The sequence below is a fragment of the Aethalodelphis obliquidens genome, unplaced genomic scaffold (genome assembly GCF_003676395.1).
Source record: "Aethalodelphis obliquidens isolate GAN/ISIS:26980383/991018 unplaced genomic scaffold, ASM367639v1 scaffold4, whole genome shotgun sequence".
Lineage (NCBI taxonomy): Eukaryota > Metazoa > Chordata > Mammalia > Artiodactyla > Delphinidae > Aethalodelphis > Aethalodelphis obliquidens.
Genome location: NW_020837948.1, coordinates 22,583,955 through 22,611,854, shown reverse-complemented (window position 1 = coordinate 22,611,854; position 27,900 = coordinate 22,583,955). Strand labels below are relative to the sequence as shown.

Sequence of the window (27,900 nt, the reverse complement as noted above, 5' to 3'; positions counted from 1 at the left end):
ACTTATATCCCTTAGAATCTCCAACCATAGTTCTCTGAGAGATGGGAACTTGTCCATGTCATCTCCATTCACACACCTTCTCATTCAGAGGTGATGATGCTGAGCCTGTGCTCTCTCCTGGTGTAAATGGGGCTAAAAAGGGCACCGTGTTCATGGCAGGCCTTGGGCCCCAGGATGTCCCTTGGCAAATTCTGCCACTTCTGGGAAGACCTGTTGCTGATCAGCCTCGCCCATTCCCTCCCTCTTCCTGTCAGTCAGACCTGCTTTCCTCACCACATGGAGAACTTTCCCCTGGCTTTTTCTAGAAAGGGTCAGTGCACAGCTCTTATTTGTGTGTCTGGCCCACATCCACATGCCCTAAGCAGACTAGAAATCTCGATACGCTTGAGGGCAGGTTAATGAAACACAAATTAACCACCCTCACATTTCACAACCAGGATGGACACAGAAACCGAATGTAAAATGAATTAAAATCAAGAATGAGACTAAAAAAATTGTGAGGAGAACATTGACATTATATGTGGAAAGCATGGGGATCTGTTCCAATTCTTTTAGAAGGAGCCCACAATCTAAGAGAGATGCTCACATCTCAATGTTTGGAGCAACTTGTATGCTGGAGCAGGGGGAAAAGATGTGAACTGTCAGTCTGAGCATTTCATAGCCATTCATCTCACAGAAGAGCTCTCGGACTGATGGGAATCTTTAATTTAGTGTAGTCATCTGAGCTGGTTCTTAAAATAACAATAATTATTAGTAATCATAAGAAAAACAATTTGTATGTGTCATATTGCACTCTAGTTTTGATTGCTTTATATAAGCTTCTCTTTCGAGGGACATAATCCTGTCCTTCCAGCTAGACTGTAAATTGTAGGTCAGAGACTGAATCTTAGACTTCTCTTTCCTCTGTCAATGCTTAGGCCACCTAAGCAACTCATAGTAGGTAGCCAACACAGAATGGAACTTGAGGTACTCACACAGCTAAGATAGACCTAAATAACAATCTTCTTCTCCAGCCCCCTATTAAAGCAGGTGCATTCTCTAACTCTCCTGAACAAATAGTTCTCTTTCCTCTTACACATCACCGGAAGTGACAGACAGTGAGCGCCCCACCATCTAGTCAGGCCTGGTAATCAGTTTGTATGTAAACTGATGCACAGCCACACTGATTGCTCAAATACTGAAATGCTTCCGTACCCACTGGAAAATAGGCACTGCCGCAAGCCTTCAAATGTTCTCCCTCTGCCACCCAGGCTCCGCCCCTGGAGCTCCCAGGCCCTCTCACCATCCACATCAGTTTGGTAGGCCTGCTATAACAAAAGACCACAGACTGGGGCTTCCCTGGTGGCGCAGTGGTTGAGAGTCCACCTGCCGATGCAGGGGACATGGGTTCGTGCCCCGGTCCGGGAAGATCCCACATGCCACGGAGTGGCTGGGCCCGTGAGCCGTGGCTGCTGAGCCTGTGCGTCCGGAGCTTGTGGTCTGCAAGGGGAGAGGCCACAATGGTGAGAGGCCCATGTACCGCAAAAAAAAAAAAGACCACAGACTGGGTGGCCTCTACAACAGAAATTTATTGTCTCACAGTTCTGGAGGCTAGATTCAAATTCTGACATCAAGATGTTGGCAGGGTTATGCTCCCTCTGAAGGTGCTCAGGGAAGGGTCTGTTCCAGGCCTCTCCCCCAGTTATTGGGAGTTTGCTAGTTTGCTGACAGTCTTTGGTGTTCCTTGGCTTGTAGACACGTTGCCCTGATCTCTACCTCGTGACACATGGTGTTCTCCCTGTGTGAGTGTCTGTGTTCAAATGTCCCCTTTTCATAAGCACACCAGTCATTTTGGATTAGGGACCCACCCTTCTCCAGTATAATCTCATTTTATCTATAATGACCCTATTTCCAAATAAGGTCACATTCTGAGGTACTGGGGGTTAGGATTTAAACATATGAATTTTGGGAAGGACACAACTCGACCCCTAATATAACTTAGCAACTAAAAGTCAACACCTGGCACAACAGGAGGACTCCAGGACTCACTCCAGTCCCTCACCCATTCTGACACGTCCATTCATGCGAGGTAGTACTTGGTAAATAATTTGAATATTTCCCTGCTCCCAAGAAGTTAATTCAGTGCTGACAGATTGACTGACTTCCCAAGAAGTGTGTATAAAAGTTTTGCTCCACATTTGGATAGCACTAGGAATGCTACAGATTAGTATATTAGTGGTTCCAAGCCAGCTGCATGCTTAGAATTCTACCTGTATTTAATATCAGCTGGTGAATGAAGAGCACCAAATGGATCTGCCTAACCCCTTCCCCAGGGTCTAAGGAAAACCAGACCCTCAGAAGCCAATGGCAGCATGCTGAAGGAGTTTCTTACAGGCTAGAGATGTTTGACATCCAGCTATGAGGGTCTCTGAATTCTTGATCTGTTGGGACGAGCCAGGATGGAGTGAAGGTGTATTTAATGATAGAAAGGAGGCCTGCAGGGACTAAAGAACTCTCTTGCAGAGCAGGGAAGACCTTGGTAACCCTCTAAGGCTTGAGCAAACTAAGGATCTCGACTTTAGGGCCATTTATTGGGATCCCAGTTCCTCCCAGGCAAATCTAGGATCTACCAACCAGGACAGAATTCCTCAACATATTTTCTCTTCCAGTTCACTGAGGGTTGTTCCCATTTCCAAATAACTGTCACAAGTGTGGCCCAGATCCTTTTTCATCTACCTTCTTTTCTGCCAGAACATAATAACAGTTCTGCTCTTTGAATATCACTTTGCAACTTTAACATTCCCTCAACGGGATTTCTGCTGCATGTGTGTGGAGGACAAGACATCATCTGTGTGGGGTGAACGTGCAGGGAGTGAGGGAAGAGTACTGAGGGCATTTTCAGTCAGGGCCTTCTGCAATCCTTTAGACCAGGAGTTTTCAATTGTTTCCAAGTTTAGCGAGACCAGTTCTTTAAAAAAAAAAAAAAGTCTGTTTTGAATAAAGAGTGTTATGCTTCACAACAGACAAGCTTGAAAATCTCTGATATAGGCTAACACCCTCCTTCTCAGAGATGAGAATTCTGTGGTTCCAAGAGGTTTGGGCCTTACTGGGGCACTTGCAGACGTCTCTCCCTGGGAAGCAATGGACTGGGTTCAAGTGACCTCTTTCTTAGCCCAGAACTCTTCCACGCCACACTGTCTCTTACTCCAGCCCCACTTAATTCAAATTGAGCTAGTCCTCTTCGTTTTCATTTTATCTTTTTATTTCTTCTACCTGTTTGGCAGAGCTGTCCTTTCAAAATAAGGTTCACAGAATCCTGCAAGTAGCTGTGGCTGCAGAAGAAGAGAACACAGGGAACCCAGAGTAAAGAGACATCTAAGTTCAAACATCTGGACAGCTGTCTCAGGCCTCTGCCTTCGTGCAGTGACAGCCTAAGATTCTGACAAGCTCTCTTGATCACTTATTATTTCCTCTGGGCCTCATGCTGAGTTCTTTGGGGAAGCTTCTGTTTCTGCAATGTTGGACGACTGCAGGGGTGGCTAACAGAGTTTAAGGTTTGCATGGCTTCAGGCCGTCCCGATGAGTCCTGCTCTCTGTCCCTTGGGTCCCAGCTCATCCCTAGAATATGGGCTCCTGACCTCTGGCTGAGGGGAGCAGCGGGTTCTAACCAACCCCCAGGTGTCCAGGTGCCTCAGGGGCTCATGGGACCTGGAGGTGGTCTGGCGTGTTCTTGGACACCAAAAGGCTGATCCTGCTCTCGTTTCCAACAATAGGACCCTACCCTGTTCCAAGGAGAGCTACCCCAGAACTTACCCCATTTTAAACGTGAAGAGGGGAAAAATACATACGAATATGTCCCCTACACACGAACGAGTTCTGTTCCTAGAGTGCATTCGTTAAGTCCAATTTGTTCATAAGTCCAACAAAGTTAGCCTAGGTACCCAACTAACACAATCGGCTATATAGTCTGTACTATAATAGGTTTATAATACTTTTCACACAAATAATACATAAAAAACAAACAAAAAATAAAGAAAACATTTTAAATCTTACAGTACAGTACCTTGAAAAGTACAGTAGTGCAGTACCACAGCTGGCATACAGGGGCTGGCATCGAGTGAACAGGCAAGAAGAGTTACTGACTGGAGGAGGGAGAGGAGGTGGGAGATGGTAGAGCCAAAGGATCGTCAGCAACAGGAGACGAAGGGCAAGCTGCAATTTCACTCACGCCTGACGTGGATGGCACAGGTTCTGGTTCCTTGCTGGATTCAGTTCTATCTACCCTCTTGAAAAAACGATCCAGTGATGTCTGGGTAGTGGCTCTTTTTTTCTCGTCATAGGTGACACGCTAGCACTGGATTGCATCCTGAACGGCTTGGAACAACCTTCGTGTACCTTTCTACATTCAGATCCTGTGCCTCAAAAACTAACAGTGCCTCCTCAAATAAAGAAAATCCCCTTGCCGTTTCCTGTGTCGTGGATCTCTTCAGTGCTTCAGTTACTTCTTCCTCTTGTCTCTCTTTGTCCTTTCTCTGGGTCTCCAATTCCATCAGGTCTTCATTAGTAAGCTCCTCATGTTGCACAGCAAGGAGTTGAGTGAAGTCGTCCTCTGGCAGATCTAGCTCCACCTTCTCGTTGAGGGTTACTAAGTTGCTGAAGACCTCTTTGGACTTCTCATCTGCCTTCTCAAATCCACGAAAATCATGAACAGGCTGTACAGTAAAGTACACAAAAGCACAACCACTTGTAGAGGATGCATGCCCATGACAATGTATGCCAGACACATGAACTAACTTATGTGATTAGACATGTGAACGCACCATTGGCATCTTTGAAAGTTTGCAACTTGAAGGTTCGTATGTAGGGGACTTACTATACTTAATCTGTAGCAGGTGATTCAGCTACGTTATTGTACATTTAGATGCAAATAAACTGTGGAGCTATGAGTGACACTTGAAGATAAGCCCTGTTGCCAAGAGGCTTCATTTGGTGCATCACGTCAGTCTGGTAATAATCTGTTTGGAATTGTAAACTGCACTGCTTGATATAATAGACTTCAGTTTTCCTTTGGCCCAGTTCCACTGGGACCCCAAAGAATTTCTCATAAAGGCACATCTGAAAGTGCTCTTGTAGGTGTGTTGGAGGCCGGACATTCGACTCAGCAATGGAAGCAATGTTTCTGTATTGGACCCCAGATACCAGATGAAGGTTCAGGACATAGAAACGTTTCTTACTCTCTATCTTCTTGATTTGAGTTCCCCACCTTCAAAGAAGAAATACAGGCACACTCAGTAGTCCCAGCCTTTTGAGTTGGGGAAAAAAAATGACATAAGTACTTCCCTGAATTTTTGGGTTTTTGGTCATAGGGAAAGGCAAGGGATTGGGGCAAATTTCCATGTGTTAAAGCTTTAATTACAAGGGGAAGTGGGGAAGGGGCAAAATTAGAATCTACATTTTTCCTTTGATGGGTGGGGGTTAGGGGGGGAATTTCTTTTTTTTTTAAATTTTATTGAAGTACAGTTGATTTACAATGTTGTGTTAATTTCTACTGTACAGCAAAGTGATTCGGTTTTATATATATATATATGTATATATATATTCTTTTTCATATTCTTTTCCATTATGGTTTATCACAGGATATTGAATATAGTTCCCTGTGCTATACAGTAGGACCTTGTTGTTTATCCATCCTATATATAATAATTTGCATCTGCTAACCCCAAACTCCCACTCCATCCTTCCCCCACCCCTCCTCCCCTTTGGCAACCACAAGTCTGTTCTCTTCTCTATATCTGTGAATCTGTTTCTGTTTCATAGATAAGTTCATTTGTGTCATATTTTAGATTCCACATATAAGTGATATCATATGGTATTTGTCTTTCTCTTCTGACTTACTTCATTTAGTATGAGAATCTCTAGGTCCATCCATGTTGCTGCAAATGGCATTATTTCATTCTTTTTAATGGCTGAGTAATATTCCATCGTGTGTGTGTGTGTGTGTGTGTGTGTGTGTGTGTGTGTGCGCGCCACATTTTCTTTATCCATTCATCTGTTAATAGACACTTAGGTTGCTTCTATGTCTTGGCTATTGTAAATAGTGCTGCTATGAACTATAGGGGTGCATGTATCTTTTAGAATTATAGTTTTGTCTGGATATATGCCCAGGAATGGGACTGCTGGATCATATGGCAACTCTATTTTTAGTTTTTTGAGGAACCTCCATACTGTTCTCCATAGTGGCTGCACCAACTTACATTCCCACCAACAGTGTAGGAGGGTTGGGATGGGGAATTTCTACACAGCAACAGTCTTGAGGTCCTGGACCAGCCATGTCATTTGCACATGACTGGCTGTTTTGCTGCGTGGTAACTTCTGATACTGAGACATTTTGCCCTAACCTAAGAAACAAATCATCTTAGCCTGGGTTCTTCAATGAGTGGAGCCTGAGGTAGAAGCTTATGTGCTTTGTTATCTAGTGCAATCCCAGGAAAGGAGTTGAGGAAAGGACTGAGATGGGGAGGTACGAGATCCAGTATGATAGTGCATTATCAGCTCCACAGCTGGTGCCAAATACAACCGATTGCTCAATCTCACAGGACTGAACAGGATAGAAGAATTTATATTCTGCCTCCTACTGGTCAAATAACACATTAACTGCCCACCTCCTTAACATCTCCCCCTTCTGGATTGTACAAATGTGGGCACTGAGTGGTCCCATGCCTCATCAACATTGAGGAGATTGAAGCCCAAGCCAAGAGCTGCAAGAGGCACGGCCTGTCAGGTTGTTGAAGACTCCATGGAGTTGGTCATGGCAGTGGAGGCTGGAAGTGGACACATGACCTCTGACTCCAGGTCTTCCCAGGCCCAAGACTGGGAGTGGATTTGACCTCAAGTAGGTGGCTCCGGCTTCTTCACTCCTTGTGCCATTTACATCTTTTTATCTTCTCATCTCTTTCCTCTCCTCCCTGATTTGGACTAACCCATCATTATGGTAGACAGTGATAGGGACCATCGAGATCTCTCTTCAAGGAAGCATTTGCTGACCAGCAGTGAAAAGTGCAATCAGCAAATAGCCTCCAGCTGTCAGCTGCTTTAGGCTCTGCCTTAGCTGCAGGGATTTGCTTTGAGTAGGGTCATGCCCATTCAGCGGCAGGCTGCATCTGGTAACTGAACATGGGCTGGCCATTTGTTTCAGGGATATAAAGCCCCAGATATTTGTTTTGGGTCAATTTTGAAGGGCCATTTTCAGTCCAGAGCTCCCCACTGGGTTGGCCTGTGCCACAGCTTGACTTCTCCCTCTGCCCAATCCTGCTTCATCCCCCTTCCTGTCACAGGTTTTATTCCTAATAGATATCTTGCATCCCAAACCCTATCTCAACATCTGCTTCGGGAGAACCCACCCACCCAGCTTACAATATTGCACGCCCAGCATGTGTCAAATGTGTATGATGAACTGGAAAATTTCGGCCATTCAAGAATGTGCAACTTGTCTTTACAACCCACCCCTGGCCCCCACTGGCCTCAAGGGACCTAGTCCTAAGTCTATTCCAGGAGCAGTGGTGTTGGTGACAGCAGTAGATTTCTGATTCATATTGGCAACACCACATGTAGATATCTGGAGCCAAAGAACTCCTGGACAGAAAACACTGGAATTTCTGCTACTAAGTGTACCAAACAGTGTCTTTGGGGCATTACCATATAGGTGACCTCATCTGTATCTAAAGATTGGCTATATCTAAAGGCCAGGACATATAGGTACATTTATATTCAGTATTTGATGGCTGTAGAATACCTGAGCCCTTGTATTTCCTCTCTGGGTTACTTACTAATGCCCTGGCTTCCATACGTGTTAGGCCAGGTAGGAGGCAAAGAGCCCCATGTCCTTCTTTCCGCCCCCCTCTCTGCTCTTTCAGGGTGGCCCCATTTAGCATTACAGTGGCTTAGAGAGTAGTGGGAAGCTTTTGTGGTGGAGGTTGAGGAGATAGGCAGTAATAGACTATTTTCCCTGACAATCCCTAATTCTGTTTGCTCGTGTTGGACACTGTAGGGCGGCGTCAGAGAGGGATGCCCTGTGCAGCATCACAGCCTGCCTTCTTCCATGAATGAGACTCACGCAGAACATGTAGGGCATGTGTATGTGCCCTTGCACCCATATACCCCAGCACACTCTCCTTAGGAGGTTCATTCTTCCTCCCATCTAGCTGTACCTGGAGCCTCTTTGCCAGTCTACTCTCCCAAACAAAATAATATATCCTTCTTTCAAGAAGAAATGGAAAGGGTGATTGAGAATTGAGCATCTGTTAGAACCATCTCCTTTCAATTTCCATGTTGCTTCATCCAGAAACAGCGTAAATGATGCAGACACACTGACAGGAAGCTCCCTGTTTGCTCCATATCAGAGCTCAGACCTGATGTGGTGTGTGTACTTCCAGTATTGGAAATTCCTTCCATGTCCTGCCCTAACTGTTGACTCATTTTGTGGAAATGAGAATTGTTGGGAGATCACTGTCTTAACTCAGTGAATTGACAAGAAACTAGGCCAATGAGAACCAAAGGAAGACAAAGTGCAGGCGCGGGTAAGGTAGCTGCTTATGGCAGCAACAGATGGGGCTCATCAATGTAGAATTTGTCTATGAGACTGTCATTTCATGTTCTCCTATGTCACCTGTGTCTCCATGAGGCTCATGATGTCATGGAAGAAACCCATCATGCATTTTTTTTTTTTTTTACGGTACGCGGTAGGCCTCTCACTGCTGTGGCCTCTCCTGTTGCAGAGCACAGGCTCCGGACATGCAGGCTCGGTGGCCATGGCTCATTGGCCCAGCCGCTCCGCGGCATGTGGGATCTTCCTGGACCGGGGCATGAACCCGTGTCCCCTGCATCGGCAGGCGGACTCTCAACCACTGCGCCACCAGGGAAGCCCCATTCTTTTATTGTTACTTCCATCCCTAGTCCTTTAGCTAGGAATCATGTAATTTTAATTTTTCTCCAAGAGAATGCCCATCTGGTCAGATTTCATACAGTACTCAGTCTTTGTTCTCTATTATCTACAATTAATTATAGAAAATATTTACATTTCAACAATTTTAAGGACAATTCATTTACTCTTTTTTTTCAATCTAGTCAAATTTTATTTCCATTTTGTGATGTTTATCACAATTGAGAAAATCCTTGGTCCTTTCTAAATCAAGATAAAAAGAAACACATAATAAGGTACTACATTATATAGATCTCATCAAGAGAGTTACTGTTTAATCCACTGACTGTGAAAAATTAGCTTTACATACATTTTTACCGGTATCCCAGCAGAAGTACAGACCTTTTCATATGACCTTTGAACAAATAAGAGCCTCAGAGCCCAGCCACAGATTTTTGGTTTTATATAATATATGGACCTAAGTCCTAGCTCTGTTTCCGACCACAAATTCCCTCATGGCTCCTGGTGTGTTCTTCTGGCTGCTGATTTCACAACAAGAACATCAGCACTTCAAGGACACAGTGTCTCCTTGATTCGTCAAGGGACCCTGCCCTGGCCTGGCTTCCTGATGGCATCCACATTGGTCACTGTCCTCACATCGGTCACTGTCCTCTCCTCTCATTCCACTCCACCCCGCTTTTCCAGATGTTCATGTATTAATACTTGCCAGATCCTTGCTATTATTGCTCTTTGGGGCCCTTTCAGAATATGAAGTGGGTAAGTTTACAGTTTAAACCTTACGGGTTTTGAATTTTCAAGTTGTGAACTTAAACCTTTTGGTGATTACTCTTGTCCAAATGCAGCTTCCTGCCCTCATTGGAAAAAAAAAAATCGTCTCCAAGGACATTTGGACATGAAGTAGCTCTTGCAAAAGAACATATTGTTGGTGACTTGAGTGTAAAGAAACCAGAACCATATGGATTACATTTGCTTTTAAATGAGCATGGTCTTTAAAATGAAGGGAGTGAATGAATTATTTGGTAATATCCAGTTGAGAGGTGGTCAGTATTAAAGTATTTGAACAGTAAGGCAGAGCACCAGGCCTGCTTTCAGGATTCTCCATCCCCAAGCAGCAGGGAGCTTCTGTATTTGGTTCTGTTGAGGCCAATCCCCAGCTGTGAGACCTGTTGTGCAACGCAAATACTGGCTTCGGTTGGGAGACCGCCGCTGTCCAAAGACATTATTGAGTGGATTGAGTGGTGGGTATTAAACATTCGAAGCAATTGTAGTATATTAGCTGCCAGCCAGTCTTTGTAAATAGAAATCCTACCTAAGTGACCGTGGGCAAATCCCTTTGCTGTTCTGGCCTATCTCCTCATCTGAGTGAACATTAAATAAGAAAATGTACGTGAAGTGCCAGGTTCAGACCTGAAACATTTGTGACTGTGCAGATTTATTCGATTCCTCAGTAGAGAGAAAAGTGAGTTTTTAATCACTGCAGCAGAAAGAATGACCATAGACTTTCTTGTATCAGGCCCAATCTGACATAGATGTGTGTTTTCAAGTTCGACACAATGTGTAGAGATTGGTCAGTGATCTGATTTTAAAAGCATCTTCAGATCATGAGGTGGGGCTTGCCAGCTTTCTCTTTAGGTATCATCAGTTGTTAGTTTTCCTTGGATTTTTGTCACCAAAAAGGCAAACCAGAAACAAGGAGGGAAGAAATGCCAGAAATAGGATGAAGTCATCCAAAATATGTGATACTGTTTCACAAATACAAATATCTTAGAATCAACAAGGACAATCTTCTAGAGGATGCAAAATCACAAAAAGGCGATCAAAACATCTGTGCAGAGTTCTAAGAGGAGGCAGACGGACCTGGGGTGGGTATGGGCTGATGACATGGCCTATCTTTATGTTTCAGATGTTTGGTAGAAGTGAAGTGAAAATCTAAATTTGAAATTACTAAGAATTATTGAGTAGTCCTTAAGTGCAGGACAGTGAGCTAGCTGGGGTGGGGAATGCAGGCACTGAGATGAGCCAGCCAGAACCTGCAGTCAACAGACAGAATTCAAGACAGTACTGGAATAACAGCACCATCATATTATTCATAACCTGCCATCTGGCCCTGTGAAGAAAATGAAAATCTTTCTTCTATGTCTAAACTTGTGCAGAGTTTGCAGCCTTTTTGAAATCTGGTCTGATGCATACCTCTGTCATTCTAAAACAAGCCCAGGTCCCCAGGAATAGGGACTTTAGCTGGCCCAAGAGCATTCTCACACCCTTTGTTTCTTGGTCACTTTCATAACCTCCATGGCTCTTTCACAGTCACTGCAGACTCAGCATGTGTATCAGGTGATGCAATATTTCTTTCGGCCACCCAACCAGGTTCCTTCTGTCTTCCTTCTCTTTGTCATTATACTACAGTCTCCCACTGACCCAAGTAGGTTGCCTTAGAACTATCGTAGATCATTCTTCTGCATCATTCCCCATTATACTAAATTGCCACATCCTGATGACTTTTTTTAAAGTGTTTTATTGAGATATAATTTACATATTGTACAATTTGCCCATTTAAGATGTACAATTCAGAGGTTTTTAGGATAGTTGTATATGTGTGCAACCATCACCACAGTCAATTTTAGAACACTTTCGGCACCTCTAAAAGAAACTGTTCTCTTAAGCTATCACCTCTGTACCTTCCCATTCCTGTCCCTCCCATCCCCCAGCCCTAAGCAACCACTACTCTTTGTGTCTCTATAGATTTGCCTATTCTGAACTTTCATATGAATAAATCATGCAGTATGTGGGTTTTTGTGACTGGCTTCTTTCACTTAGTCTGATGTTTTCAAGTTTCATCTGTGTTGTAGCATATATCAGTACTTCCTTCCTTTTTATGGCCAAATAATATTCCATTGTCTGGATATACCACATTTTGTTTATCCATTCATAAGCTGATGGACATTTCAATTGTTTCCACCTTTTGGTTGTCATGAATAATGGTGTTATAGACATTCGTGTACAACTGTTTGTGTGTATATATGTTTTAATTTTACTCAGGCATATATTGAGGAGTAGAATTGCTGGGTCATATAGTAACTCTGAGATTAATCATTTGAGAAGCAGCCAGACTATTTTCCAAAGTAGATGTACCATTTTCCTTTCCCACCAGCAGTGTAGGAGGGTTCCATTTTCTTTACATCCTCTCCAACTCTTGTTATTGTCTATTTGATTCTAGCTATCCTGTTGACTTTCAAACATTGTTTTTCTCTGAAAAAAGGTAGCATATTTCTTGCTTAGACTTTTTTGTCCCTTCCCAATATCACCACCCTAGTCTAGAATTTCATCACCTCATGCAGAATTCTCAAGTCTAAACTGCTTTCTTTTCTCCCCTTTCCGAATTACACTACCTAACCCTGCCAAACTCTATATGAGAAATGTATGTTAACCTATGTTCAATCTTCCTCAAATCCCTTCAGTGACTTCTAAGTTCCTGTCACACCAACTCTGAACCACTCTTGTTGGCTTTCCAGGTATCCCTGAAAAATCTGGCCCTACCTATTCACCTCACCACAATCTCCCCTCTCCCTGACCACAGCTTTAGGCAGATGCCACCCTCCTATGAGCAGTGATGTTGCTGCTCAGTGTTGCCACCTGGGCCTTAGAGTTCTCACTGTGAATGTCCTCTTTTTTCTTCCCCTTGACCAAGAAATACCTCAGCTTCTGAGAAGTCTTCTCTGAGTCTTTACCCTTCCTTCCCCTGTCCAAGAGGTGGGTGTGGCTAGTCATGTGTCCAACATGTAGGCCAGACATGTACTTTCTCCCTGGAATCTGAGCCAAGTGATATTAGGATTGAAAAATGGTGACAGTGGTCTCCTACAAAGACTCTTCATTCATTCCTATTACGTAGATCCCTGACTCAGCCTTGAATTCCTGTCCCATGCATGATCTGATTCTCTCTTTTCTTTTTCTTTTCTTTTCTTTTTTTTTTTTTTTTTTGCGGTACGCGGGCCTCTCACTGTTGTGGCCTCTCCCGTTGCAGAGCACAGGCTCCGGACGCACAGGCTCAGTGGCCATGGCTCATGGGCCTAGCCACTCCGCAGCATGTGGGATCTTCCTGGACTGGGGCACGAACCTGTGTCCCCTGCATCGGCAGGCGGACTCTCAACCACTGCACCACCAGGGAAGCCCTCTTTCTTCTTTTTTAACATCTTTATTGGAGTATAATTGCTTTATAATGGTGTGTTAGTTTCTGCTTTATATCTAACTCTTTTCTTGAGGCTATAAGCTATCCCCTTAAATTACCAACACATTCCTTTTCATTTGCTTATTTGCCTATATTAGCCAAAGCCACACTTTATTGATTAAACCTGACAATCCTGACGGATCCATCAAGCACAATAGCACTAGTATGAATGTTTCTTCAGCCCTTGCTATGGACCAGGCACTGTGCAAATCTCTTCATCTAGATGATTTCAGTTAATCTTCGCCTATCACCCTCTGAAGTAAGTAGCATCTTGTCTCCTTTTTATGCATGAGGAAATTGTATCTTTGAGAAGGCTGAAAACTGTCCCAGGGAGAAGCTGATTAATGGAGGAGCCAGGTTGGTGCTTGAATATGTGCCCTTCGCTATTGTGCAGTAAGCCCTCTCATGCCATCGGCCTGGCAGCCAGTGAGGGCTCTTCCCCGCTGAGTGCCTTATACATTTGTACCTTCTTTGCTTTGAGGAGAATTCACATTTCTCTGATGGCTCTTCATCACCTTCTGTCTTGTATTATAATTATTTGGGTATGTGTCTTAACTTCCTTAGCCCAGAATCTAGTATGTATAAGAGGTAATCAATAAGGATTTCTGAAAGGATAAGTAAATGTAGAGTTGCATCTAAAGAAGATCTAGTGACATTTCCAGTTCTAAGGAAAGAAGGAAACCGCTTTGGAGAGGTTAGTAGAGGAAACTTGCCCTGGCAAAGACGGCAGCAGCTACGCTTTTCCCATATTTATAATTTCTTCTTTTAAAAAGTATGTTATTATAAAATACTGATCTCCGTTCCAGTACTTTACACACAAACCTTTAATAGTAGACTGGTTTTGGTCACCAAGGTTACTTTAATTAAATTCAGTAGTTAGCAAATACTTGTGGCAAAATTTCTCTCGAGCTATACCATTGGCCAGTGGAGCAAACTGCTTTTTACCAGGGTCTCTCTGCTGAGATGTTTTCTCCTTTTTTTTTTAAGAAAAACCCAAAAAACATTTTATTTTTCTTATTTTCGTGTTGCTTCTCCTAGACTTTCATTATGGTCCAGCTGAACCAGCTGCTGCCCCTCTCCTTGTAAACTTCAGGTTACATCCCGGAAGAACTGGAGGAGAATCAGTTTCCCATGTAGCAGCTATTGGAGGATGGGTAAGAACAGAGGGAGGGGATAGAATGATGCCAGGCTGGCTGGCTGATCCTGGGTAGAATTAAGCAGGATGGCAAAGACCAACATAAATGATGCCAGTAGTAACATTGTCATGTTCCCACAAACTGCATGAGTTGTCTAATTGAGGCAATTTTTTTAAACTTCCACAGAAAAGATGTAAAATCTAACTTGTCCTTTTAAATATCATCAGTTGCTACTGTTTACTGTCTAGGCTTCAGTGGTTAAGACTACTGTCCCCCTTATAAGGGCCAAGGAACACAACATTTGTATGTTTCTTGCCCCCTGTGGTAATATAGAATACTGTAAGCTGCCGCTTTCAGATGAACTATGTGATAGAAAGCCAACTTGACCCCTGCAGATAGTGGAGCTGATACTGTAACTGGAGACAGAGGAGAAAGGCTGAGACAGACCATGCAATCAGATAACTTCAAGGAAGGATGAGATCAGTTCAAGAAGATCAACATGCAGAATGAAAGAATTGAAAATAAGAAGTTACCTGCATTTCAAAAAGTGAGTATATTCTGTGCACTTGAAAATTTTTGTTTCTTTGAAATGTTCTTTCCCAATATTAATAAATAAGCAGAATGGTTCTGAAGATGCAAAGAGAGTTGGTAAAGGAAGTTAAAAGATTAGGTAGAAAGGCTTCTGTGACAAAAAAGGTTTTTTTAAAGACAACACATTTCTCTAATATAATGTGTTCGTGGCAAGGCAGAAGTATCTGAACATCTCTTTTGTAAGATTGGATGCACCTGCACCTTTCAAACAGCATGGCAGACTACGTGCCTCAGTACGGCTCTAACAATTTTAATTCTTGCTAACTCAAGCCTATCTGAACAGTCAGGAAAACTAACCTGAGTCCCAGAAAGAAAAAGACTGTTGGACGCAATGGTGAATTTATAACTATGCTGAAAATGGGGTAGGGTAAAGTGAACCTTACTATCTAAACCCAAAAGCTTTAATAACCTGCAATGTCCATCAACAGTCAGCCTTATAATAGGAGTTATAAAGCCACCGGATAATAGTTGGAAAACTGGTTATGTAGTCATAGCCAAAAAGCACAGGAAATCATAGACCGTTGGTTTTATCTTGAAAGACAGATTTGATTTGTATTTGAATGTGTCAGTTAAATACAATAATTTCATCTTCCCCAGGTTTCTAGTTTTTGGAAATTATTCTTGATCTTAGTAATAACATTCTTGAAGCAGATTCTATGCTAGTGGATGTAATTTCCATGGAAATAGAGTGGAACATAGAGGAAAAAGCAGAACTGTTTAAAATTGTTCATCAAATTTGCAGTTCTTTTCTTTAAACAATACCTTGTAATTTATCGGGTATGGCCGGAAAACACGCTGCTCTACTCAAATTTTGTAGGCAAGAACCAAGAAAACTTTTTATTTTCCAAACTCTTAACTATTTCTGTGAGGAAATCTTAACATTTTCAGCTTCCTTAAGCCAAGTAGACAGAATATAGCTAAACCTTTTTTGACTTGGATGTGGATGACTCAGGGTAATCATGTTGAATATCTGGAAGGTAGAGTAGTGATATATTAGAAAAAGCACAGGATCAGGAGATCTGGTTATAACAAATTAACTCTGTTACTTCGACAAATCACTTCATCTGGGTCTTGATCTTCTCACATTTAAAATTAGGGGTTGATTTCTAAGGTTCTCCAAGAACTGAAATCCTTTACTTCTGAAGTCAGTTATGGTCTTATGCTCAGAAGCTATGTGCTGTAGCTAAATCCATGTCCTTACCTGCCTTAAGCCTTCAGCACATCTAACACAGCTGTTCACTCTCTGCTTCTCAAAACACTTCATTACTTGGGTTCCAGGGCTCTACACTCATCTTATTTTCCCCTTCACTGACATCCTCTTTCCTGTGTCCTTTGTTGAATTTTCTTCATCTTACAAAAGTCTGAATACTGGAGTGTACAATCTCCTCTCCATGCATACATCTTTCCTAGATTATTTCACACACTTACATGGCCAAAGCCATAAAAAGATCCCAACTATTGATAACTCCCAGATGTATATGTATAATCCTCATGTCTCCCCTAAATTCCAGACGGCCTACTCATTATCTCCATTTGAGTATCCAATGGGCATATCAAAATCGATGATTTAAACAGAACCCTTGATTTTCCTTCACATGCCTAATCCTTGCCAAGAATTATGGTTGTGAATAAATGGCTCTTCCGTTTATCCCGTTTCTCAGGTCAGAGCTTTGGAGTCAGTCTTGGCTCGTCTCTTTCACTCATATTCCACACGTCCTCCATTAGCAGATCCTTTTGACTCCACTTTCAAAATATAACCAAAATCTAACCACTTCTCAGCACTTTCAACTGATACTATCATAGTCCAAGATACCATCATGTGTTGTTGCCTTGAGATGGTCTTCTAACTGGTCTCCATCAGCAGCGGAGTGATCCTTTCAAAACAGAACCTGATTACATCCTTCGCCTGCTTGCAACCTTGCACTGGCTTCCTGTCACAAAGAGAAGAAAATCCGGAGTCCTTACCTTGCCCTGGATGATCCAGCCCCGGCAGCCCACTGCTCCATCTCCCCTCGCTTCTCACTCTATTCCAGCCACATTCCTTGCTGTTTCTCAAACGCAGTGAGCACACTCTTGCCTCAGGGTCCTTACTGCTCCTTCTGCCTGGAATGCTTTCCTCCCAGATCTTTGTACGGTTGCTCTCTCACTTGTTCAAATGTTACTTCTTCAGAGAGATCTTCTCTAGCTGTTCTAAAATGACAGCTGCCCCACTTCCACCACTCTCTTCCTTTACTGACTTCCTATTTCTCTAAAACATATATTACTACCCAATATTATTGATTTGTTTGCTTGTTTACTGTCTATTTCCCCTGACAGAATGTCATCTTCTTGAGGTCAGGACTTTGGCTGTTCTTTTCACTGCTACGTCCCTAGTGACTACAACAATGCCTGACATTCAGTAGGAGCTCAATAAATATTTGTCAAATGAATTATGAAGGTATTGAACTGTTTGCATGTAACTTAATTTGTTCCAGAATATTTGCAAGCATGATGTTTGATGGGTCTGTAATCTCCTTACTTCTCAGGGTGCTAGCTTCTATTCCCACCCCTACCATTTTATAATCTGCTGCTCCTCATGAACTATGTTTATAACCTACAAAAAATTCCAGGGTTTCCAGGGGAAGCTAGATAAATAAACTTGTTAGGACAGTGAGATTCATTTTATGTACGATGCTGTGTTAATGGGTCCTGTCTGTGGCAATGTGGAAAAAAGTGACTTGAATGGGAGCCAGAAACTTGGAGCTCTAGTAATTACTCCTCCACCAAGCAGCTGTGTGATGCAGGCCAGTCACATGGTTTCTCGTCCCCTCCTCTGTCTCCAGGCCCTGAAGATATCTTCATATGGCTGCTGGCTAGCAGAGCACCTAAATCTGTGACACCTATTTTTATCACAACTGGGAGATAGTTTTCTTGCGTTTGGATTTTGCGCTGAGTGAAAGATGTGTTGGCTTGAAGTGATGTAGTAGTTGATTTTAGTTCAAGAATCTTATATTCCTTCACTAATTTTATAAAAGATTTATTAGGCATATACTATGCCAAGTCATAAAATAGGAATTGTAAATAAAGTGGTGAATAAGACAGTCTTTATCTTTGCCTTTATGGATAAAACAGTCCATCCAAGCGGATAAAATACGCCTCAAACAAGCAATCACACACCAAGAGACCAGTTAAGAGGCTTTTGCAATTCTCCAGGTCAGAGGTGATGTTATCCTGGCCGGGAAGGGTATATATAGAGACAAAACTAGAGAGCTGTTTTGGAGGCAAAACAGATAAAACTTGGCAATTGCTTGGATGTAAAGAGTGCAGAAGAAGGGAAAACATGGATAACTACCCAAATTTGGTGACTGATTGGATGTGAGAGATGAGGAAGAGGGAGGCAACATGGCTAACTCCCAATTTTCTGGCTTGAACAACTAGGGGTGGGAGTGGTGATGTCATTTCCCAAGACAGGAAACACTGGAAGAGGAGCAGATGTGGGAGCAAGAGGTTGGGACAAAGAACGAGTCCAGTTCAGGCTGTGGAGCCTCTGAGACAGTTAGTGAAGATGGAGCAGGTGGGGACATGGATCAAGATGACAGACACTGGACACAAATGTAGCTTTATTAAAGATGTGGGATCTTTGGACCTATGGGGCAGAGTGACATCACTCTGGGAGGCAGAGCACAGAATCAGAGGGCAATAGGGCCCAGGACCAAGGCTTGAGGAACTCCTATAATTAATATTTGGAGAGAAAAGAAGGTTGAGCAAAGGTATCAAGATGGGCCACAGAGGAAGAAACCAAGGAGAGCTAGCTGGGTCCCAGGGGTCAACGGAAGAGAGTAGCCGACTATGACGACTGCTACAGAGAGGCCAAGTGAGGTGAGAAGTTTAGATTCAGCACTACGCACATAGTAGTGACCGGAGAGTGAGCAGTTTCAGGAGATGATGAGTTTGGATTTCAAATGAGGTAATTTGGAGAGTGAGTAACAGGTGAGAAAATACAGACAGCGCATAACTTTTTAAAGAAGCTTTGCTCTAAGGCGGAGGAGATAGCATAATAAATGCAGGGGCACAGGAAGCCAAGGAAATAGCTCTCTTTTTTTAAAGTGCAGACTTGAGCATGTTTAAATGGGAAGAAAAATGATACAGCCAGGGCGAGGTAAGAGAGTGGGACCGAGAGAATGAGATTAATAGATAGCACCAGAGTTCCAAGGAAACATGAGAGAGTAAGATTCAGAGCATAAGTGGATGGACTGACTTTAGATCAGAAGCACATGTTATTTGCTGTGTCTGGAGGGAAGAGGAAAAGATGAGTGAGGACGCAGGTAAGTCAGGCTGGTATGGAAAGTTGAAGCGGTTCCCAGGTGATCACTTCTATTTTCATGGTAAAGAAGGCGGTACCCGGGAGGAGGAGGGTTGAAAGTGAGGAGAGTGGAGACTGTGTGAAAATAGTTTTGGTAGACAGTGACCATGCAAGACAGAGAAAAATGGTAGGACTGAGGATCCAGTAGAAGCTGGTCATCATGAGTTTATAGTGTTACCATCCTGCCCAGCCATGTTACCTTCTCCTGTTTCGTTTTGTTTAATGGTAACAAAATGGTAAGATAGAGATAAGTATGCAGAAGAAAATACAAATTGGCCATAATATGTTGGGTGTTTCTTCCACTGCCCACCACCCCGAGTACACCCCTGAGCTCCCACTGTGTATTCCTTGTACCACATGGCGAGTCCACAAAGCATCATGAATCCAACCACCAGCTGTCTCTAGGGCTGGAGGCCAGGGAAAGAGGCCTTCCTGGGAAGAGGAAAGGCTGAAACGGCTGCTGTCATCTTGCAACTATGAGGAAGAACCAATTAAGAGCTCACTATGAGAACAAATGCTACTGAGGATGGAGAGAACGAGAAATCCAGTCCTGACGATGTTGTCTGAGCCCTGGACCTAGCAGTGCCTGGAGTGATACCCCACCCTTTCCAGTTCCATGAGCCAATAAGTTTCCCTTTTCACTTGAGCTAGTTTGGATTGAGGTTTCAAATGGGCTGTTCCCTGTTGCAAGATCTTAATTTTTAAAAAGGAACCCCCTACTCCCTCAGTCATCTCTTTTTTCAAGATGTCTTTGCTGTCCATGTGAGGCCTAAGAATCAGTAGGGATGAAGATCAGAGGAATGTTATGCAGCTGGTAAAATTGTTGATAAAAATTGCTTTGGAATGATATAAAGTAAACAAAGGGGGGCAAGATTTAAATTGTATAAAAATATAGTTATAATGCTCTTTTTATGAAAGATGAAGCAAATACAATAGTCTTACAGTGATTGTTTTGGGTTATGAAATTATGGTTGATTTCCCCACCCCTCTTTTGGCTATTTTATACACTTAAGGAGTATGCATCACTTGTATGCATTTATGTACTTACTTTTGAAATTAATTCATATTGTTACCAAAGTAATGTGTACACATTAGAAAAAAAACAACCAATGTGAAAAACTTATCATATAAAACAGCAATCTTCTACCACACCCTCTCCACCCATCCCTGAACCTGCTCTAACTTTTCCTTCTTGACTATACTTCCGTATTTCTAAATATTATGCATAGACAGCTATTTTCGATTATCAATTTTAGAAAGTATCTTTTGACATTCTATTATACCGAGTTAGGAATTAAGCTGTCTTCTACAGTATCACCTTTCAGTCTCTTTCTTCCCATCCTCGTAATATGGTTACGCCACAGCTAAATTTATATCAGCAACGATTGATATGCACATGATTCACTGCTAAACCGATAGTGTAGTCGTGAATATGTTTCTGTTCTAAGATAATTTTTTCCTTCTTCCTGATGTTAATAATTGTCTTGTTTCTTTTCATTGTTTGTATCCATTTGTTGCCATATATGCTTTGCAATTTTCTTAAAAGGATCCAATGATCAGTCAAACTTGTGGCAAAAATGTTTGTCAAAAAATAAAGTATCTCAGATAATCCCACCATCACTCCCACATCTCACCTTAGCTTGGAAATAACACAGCCCCCCACCCTCCTGGACAGCTTTCTCTCTAGGTCTGCTGCATAGCTCTCACCCCCAGGGATGACAGATCCATGGTTTATTGAGTCCCATGTCTTCGTCTTTCTTCAGTGTGTGGGAAAGCACATCTTTCATTGGCTTCCTAAGAAAGTACATGGGAGGTGAGTTTTCTAAGTCATTGCATATCTGAGAATTTTAGATATTTAGTTTGCTCTCCTACTTGATGGACATTTTGGCTGGGCAAAGAATTCTAGGTTGAAAATAATTTTCACTGAGAATTTTGAAGAAACTCACAATGTTGTGATAAATCTGATGCCATCCTGATTCCTGTTTACTTGGATTTTTCTCTCTGGAGGCTTTTTAAGATTGTCCTTTTTAGATGCTCTGAAATTCACAATGAAGTACCTTGGTGGGAGTATTGAGTTTTTGTTTTTGTTACTGTTTTCCAATTAATTATGCTGGTCACACAGTACAGTCATCCCTAGGTATCTGTGGGGACTTGGTTCCAGGATACCAAAATCCGTGGATGCTCAAGTCCCTTATATAAAAAGGCATAGTATTTGTGTGTATATATCACAGAATATCTGGGGCAAGGCTGAAGAAGACTAGTTGCAGGGAACTGCCAGTGCGAAGGCCCTGAGGTAGAGGCAGGTCTGTCACGTTAGAGGAATAGCAAGGAAATCAATATAGCAGCAGGAGAGTGACTGAGGAGGAAATAGAAGGAGGGGAGATCAAAGAGGTTAAAAGAAGGTCTTGTGGGTAATGGGAAACTTTTACTGAGTACAGAGGGGTGTCATTTAAGGTTTGAAGGAGAAGAGTGACACGGTCTGACTTCAGATTTTGAAGAATCACTCTGGCACTTGTGTTGAGCATAGATTGTAGGGAGCAATATTGGAAGTGAGGGGACGAGTTAGGAGGCTGTTCCAGTAATCCAGTAGAGAGAGAGAGATGGTGGCTTTCACCAGGGTAGCAGCAATAAATGTGGTTAAGAGTAGTTGGATTCTGGATTGATTTTAAAAATAGAGTCAACAGAATTTCCTGATAAAATGGATGTCAAGTGTAAAAGAAAGTGTCAAGGAAGAATCTCAGGTCTGTGAACTGTGTAACTGGACGGAAGAAATTCCCATGTGCTACAATTAGAGGAATGTCTGGAGTTCAATTTGGTTATGTTGAGTCTTCCTGTGGCTTACCCTTGCCTTCTGCTGGGTGCAGTGTCTTAAGTCAGAGCCACTTCAGTTCAATTCTTCCAAAGAATAAACCTGCAGTTCCTTATGTGTATGTGTGGAGGTGGAGTGGGGACAGGAATGTGAAGTCTTTGGGCTGTAAAGAGTGAGTGAACGGATGTGTGGGGAGTTGAATTGTTCTATCTGTGTTCAACCAAGCCCCCTGTTTTTATTCTCACATCATATCTGAACCTTCCATGGAAACAGATACTTCCAAATCCTAAGCCTTTCTGGGGTTCTGTGGGGGTGGATTCCCTGGCTTCTCATTACTCTTCTCTTCTGCAGGTTTTTGGGTTTTTGCTGCCTCAGCTTCTTGAAGTGTTCCAAAAATTTGTTGAAATTTTTCATCCACTCTTCCCTTCTCTCATTCTTGTGTATGTGTGTTTGGAGAACAAGAAGATATAATGTGTATGATCAGTTTGTGCTACTGAACTGGTGGTGTGCATTAGGGGAAAAAAATCCTTTTTTCAAGCCTACATGATTTTGATATCATCTCAAATTCTAGCCTCCAGAACTGTGAGAAATAAATTTCTGTTGTCTAAGCTACCTAGTCTGTAGTATTTTGTTGTGGTAGTCTGAGCTGACTAAAAACACTAGTCCAATGTTACTTAGCCATAGTTTGAGGAGCAAAACCCCTGTCCTCTAACTTCAGAGGCTGCTCTCTTAACCACTGTGCAATATGGCCTCTCTGATATGTAAATAAAATATTAGGACTCCAATAAGTAAATGTGCAAAGAAATGGAATGAAGAGTTAATTTCTAAAAGAATCCGTTTGGAATGAGGAAAAAAAACTTCAACCTTACCAATAAGGTTGAACATTAAACATTAAAATAGTATTGATGAAAAAAAGATGAGGGATCTCTCTTTTTGGTTAGAGGTTTTTAAATATATAAATGGTAATAATGCTGTTTAGGGTATAATTTGGTGACCCTGTAAATTAGCATAAGCATGCTAATATTCTGCTCTTGTGCCCCAAGGCTCTTTTACAGGTTATTGACAGTGGAAGTCTGTTCTGATTGGCCTGTGTCCACACTAGGTGTTAAATATTTTGAATTCCACCCCTAGCTGGAAGACAATTTAGTGACATTTATTTAGAAACATAAAAATGGTCACATTGTAGTACCCTGTCGTCTACTCCTGAGTATCCTTCCTAGGGAAGTAATATAATTTTGGAACTAGATCTATATCTGATTTACCACTCCTTAGCTTTTCTTGTAATTATAAACTTTTAGAAATAATCTAAATGTACAGTAATAGAAGAATGGTTATGTAAACAAAAATTCTATTATACAGATATTAAAAATAAAATAAGCCTTGTGAAAATAGATAGTAATATGAGGAAATGCTCATAATATGATTTAAATTAAATAAAAAAGGACTCTATTTTATATACTATGTGTTCATGGTTGTTGGTTTTTTTCCTAGTGAGTAGCTAGGAAAATAGTTGGAGGGAAACACCCCAAAATGTTCATAACGATATACGATAGCATGAGGGACGCATTTTTCCTGTCCTGTTTTCTAATTGTCCGCTATGTGAGTATACTTCATTTAACATAGAAAAAAATTATAAAAGAAAAATAGGCTATCCTCAAATCATTTCCTCCCATGCCTCTTCATAGATACGTAAAATGTCAAGTAAAACAACATCATTCCCAGCAGACTCTGCACACTTAATTATTGAAGAAGATAGTTCATTTTATTCTTCTTGAAATATATAATGGAGGTACAAAAAAGTCTATTGCTCTCTCTCTATATGAGGGGAAGGACCCATCAGTGCTTTTTCAAAGTCTCCTCAGTACGTCCAATCGCAATCGGTGGGAAATAGCACCCCCTTGTGAGGCACGGTACAAAGCACTGGTTTTCCAATTGGTTTGTGATGATCACCATCTCAGCAAGTAACTCCAACGGTGGCTTATTATCTGGTTTTGGATTCTGTGATGTGATGATATGCCAGTCTAATGATGCTGAGCTATGTGTGGGCAGGGTGTGCCCTACAGCTCTAGTCACAGGGACTCCTGGCTCTGAAGAGCAATGACTCGTGTGACATGACCATGGCCCTCAACATGGGCTCCAGGGAAAAATAGCTCTTTCTGGCTCTTCCTTCTTGGGCATGAAGGACGCAAAATAGGGAGAAGTAGTAAAGTAGGAATTCCAGAAGAGATGAGACTACTGGCCTGCTTATAGCTGGGTTTTGCTAATTTTGTTTTCCTCTTTCTATTCTGCTTTTATATTTTATAAAGGACTTACATTCTTATGTTAAGACTTCTTATATTCTTATATCAAGGACTTGTGTGTTGTGTGTCTCAGTATCTTAGAATGTATTCCATAATATTAGAGGAATGGATATTCTGTCAAGGCACCTGCATATGAACTCAATTTGTGATTTAGTTTCCTCTTCTCCAGAGAGAGAAGTGCCAGAACATCAACCAAGTCACAAAGGTCGCCCCTCTGCAAGGATAAATGTGGCATTTTGGAAGCAAGCAGGATGGCCTCCTTTAGAAGACTTGAGGGGTGACTCCCTGGAGTTGCTGTTGTGCTTGACCCCGTGCTACTGGGGCACTTGATGGTGCCTTGTGTGGGAGGTGAAAGAGCTGACCCCTAAGAGTTGCAATCTTGGGACCCCAGCATGGGACCCGGCTGAGCTCCTCCACTCTCAAAGAACCAGAGTGGCCTGTGCAAGGATCTACGTAAATAAGACATCTTGGGAGAACGGACAGTATATACGCAAGGACCAGTTTTGTTTGTTTGTTTGTTTTTTGCGGTACGCAGGCCTCTCACTGCTGTGGCCTCTCCCGTTGCGGAGCACAGGCTCCAGACGCGCAGGCTGAGCGGCCATGGCTCACGGGCCCAGATGCTCCGTGGCATGTGGGATCTTCCCGGACCGGGGCACGAACCCATGTCCCCTGCATCGGCAGGCAGACTCTCAACCACTGCGCCACCAGGGCAGCCCAAGGACCAGTTTTTAACAGCAACCTCATATGACAGCAAAAGCACCACCAGTGGTGGAGTTAATCAGACCTTTTTCTCTCTCTACTTCAGGTGTGGCCTCTCCACCTACCTTCCATCACTGAGAATTTTCAGAAAAGGCTGTTTGAAGATAGAGTCATTTCAAACAGTTTTTGAAACAAGGTTACCCTTTGATTGGGTAAATTCCAGAAGAGTTCCTGCATTCCTTGGGAGTGGGGAAGGGTTTGGGAGGTGCTAGGTAGAAGAAAGCTTTATTATGGAGATAATAGATTTCTTGCTATCAAGGCAACTGAGGAAAACTGTGTCTGTGTTGCCTCTGAACGTTTAGTGGTAGTTTAGATGGTTATTCCCTTCCTTACATCTATTCCTAAATTAGCTTGATGTCTATCTCTTTCATCTTTGTCTTCCTGCTTCTGTCTTGCTTTCCTTTATTTTTATATACTTATTCTTTATTTTTACTGTTAAAATGTTTAAAAATTTTTAATTCTTATTATTTTAAATTGAGGTTTTATTGATTTGCAATACTGTGTTTGTTTCAGGTGTACAGTAAAATGTTTCAGTTATATGTACATATATATACACATATACATGTATATATATTCTTTTTCAGGTTCATTTCCATTATAGGTTAAAATTCTATTCTTAAATCAATTTTTACTTCTATCTTAATAATGATTATTTTAAGTGTTTAATTAATGATCTCATTATTTATTTTGTAAAATCCTTTTATTTTTCTAACATGTCTTTTTTTTTTTTTTTTGCGTTATGTGGGCCTCTCACTGTCGTGGCCTCTCTCGTTGCGGAGCACAGGCTCCGGACGTGCTGGCCCAGCGGCCATGGCTCACGGGCCCAGCCGCTCCGCGGCATGTGGGATCTTCCCGGACCGGGGCACGAACCCGTGTCCCCTGCATCGGCAGGTGGACTCTCAACCACTGCGCCACCAGGGAAGCCCTAACATGTCTTTTTTTTTTAACATCTTTATTAGAGTATAATTTCTTTAAATTGCTGTGTTAGTTTCTGCTGTAAAGCAAAGTGAATCAGCTATACGTATATCCCCATATCCCCTCCCTCTTGCATCTCCCTCCCACCCTCCCTCTCCCACCCTTCTAGGTGGTCACAAAGCACTGAGCTGATCTCCCTGTGCTATGCGGCTGCTTCCCACTAACCATCCATTTTACATTTGGTAGTGTATATATATCCATGCCACTCTCTCACTTTGTCCCAGCTTACCCTTCCCCCTCCCTGTGTCCTCAAGTCCATTCCCTACTTCTGTGTCTTTATTCCTGTCCTGCCCCTAGGTTCTTCAGGACCTTTTTTTTTTAAGATTCCATATATATGTGTTAGGATACAGTATCTGTTTTTCTCTTTCTGACTTACTTCACTCTGTATGACAGACTCTAGGTCTATCCACCTCACTACAAATAACTCAATTTCATTTCTTTTTATGGCTGAGTAATATTCCATTGTATATATTGCCAATATTCTTTATCCATTCATCTGTCGATGGACACTTAGGTTGCTTCCATGTCCTGGCTATTGTAAATAGTGCTGCAATGAACATTGTGGTACATGTCTATTTTTGAATTATGGTTTTCTCAGGGTATATGCCCAGTAGTGGGATTGCTGGGTCATATAGTAGTTCTATTTTTAGTTTTTTAAGGAACCTCCATACTGTTCTCCACAGTGGCTATATCAGTTTACATTCCCGCCAACAGTGCAAGAGTGTTCCCTCTTCTCCACACCCTCACCAGCATTCATTGTTTGTAGACTTTTTGATCATGACCATTCTGACTGGTGTGAGGTGACACCACATTGTAGTTTTGATTTGCATTTCTCTAATGATTAGTGATGTTGAGCATCCTTTCATGTGTTTGTTGGCAATCTGTATATCTTCTTGGGAGAAATGTCTATTTATGTCTTCTGCCCATTGTTGCATTGGGTTGTTTGTTTTTTTGATATTGAGCTGCATGAGCAGCTTGTATATTTTGGAGATTAATCCTTTGTCAGTTGCTTTGTTTGCAACTGTTCTCTCCCATTCTGAGGGGTGTCTTTTCATCTTGTTTATGGTTTCCTTTGCTGTACAAAAGCTTTGAAGTTTCATTAGGTCCCATTTGTTTATTTTTGTTTTTATTTCCATTTCTCTAGGAGGTGGGTCAAAAAGGATCTTGCTGTGATTTATGTGACAGAGTGTTCTGCCTATGATTTCCTCTAAGAGTTTTATAGTGTCTGGCCTTACATTTAGGTCTTTAATCCATTTTGAGCTTATTTTTGTATATGGTGTTAGGAAGTGTTCTAATTTCATTGTTTTACATGTAGCTGTCTAGTTTTCCTAGCACCAGTTATTGAAGAGGCTGTCTTTTCTCCACTGTATATTCTTGGCTCCTTTATCAAAGATAAGGTGACCATATGTGCGTGGGTTTATCTCTGGGCTTTCTATCCTGTTTCATTGATCTATATTTCTGTTTTTGTGCCAGTACCATGCTGTCTTGATGACTGTAGCTCTGTAGTATAGTCTGAAGTCCAGGAGCCTGATTCCTCCAGCTCTGTTTTTCTTTCTCAAGATTGCTTTGTCTATTCGGCGTCTTTTGTGTTTCCATACAAATTGTGCAATTTTTTGTTCTAGTTCTGTGAAAAATGCCAGTGGTAGTTTGATAGGGATTGCATTGAATCTGTAGATTGCTTTGGGTAGTAGAGTCATTTTCACAATGTTGATTCTTCCAATCCAAGAACATGGTATATCTCTCCATCTATTTGTATCATCTCTAATTTCTTTCATCAGTGTCTTGTAGTTTTCTGCATACAGGCCTTTGTCTCCTTCGGTAGGTTTATTCCTAGGTATTTTATTCT

At 42.1% G+C, this 27,900-nt stretch overlaps 1 protein-coding gene across 1 annotated transcript in view; it reads left to right on the top strand.

Annotated features, from left to right (window-relative positions):
- The window catches only part of AP3S1 (adaptor related protein complex 3 subunit sigma 1), a 138,588-nt gene that overhangs the window by 97,737 nt on the left and 12,951 nt on the right, over window positions 1-27,900 (top strand). The window contains exons 8-10 of the mRNA XM_027099777.1: window positions 13,241-13,401; window positions 14,181-14,296; window positions 14,674-14,825. The gene's annotated coding sequence lies outside the window, so the exon portion shown is untranslated. The remainder of the gene's footprint in view (window positions 1-13,240; window positions 13,402-14,180; window positions 14,297-14,673; window positions 14,826-27,900) is intronic.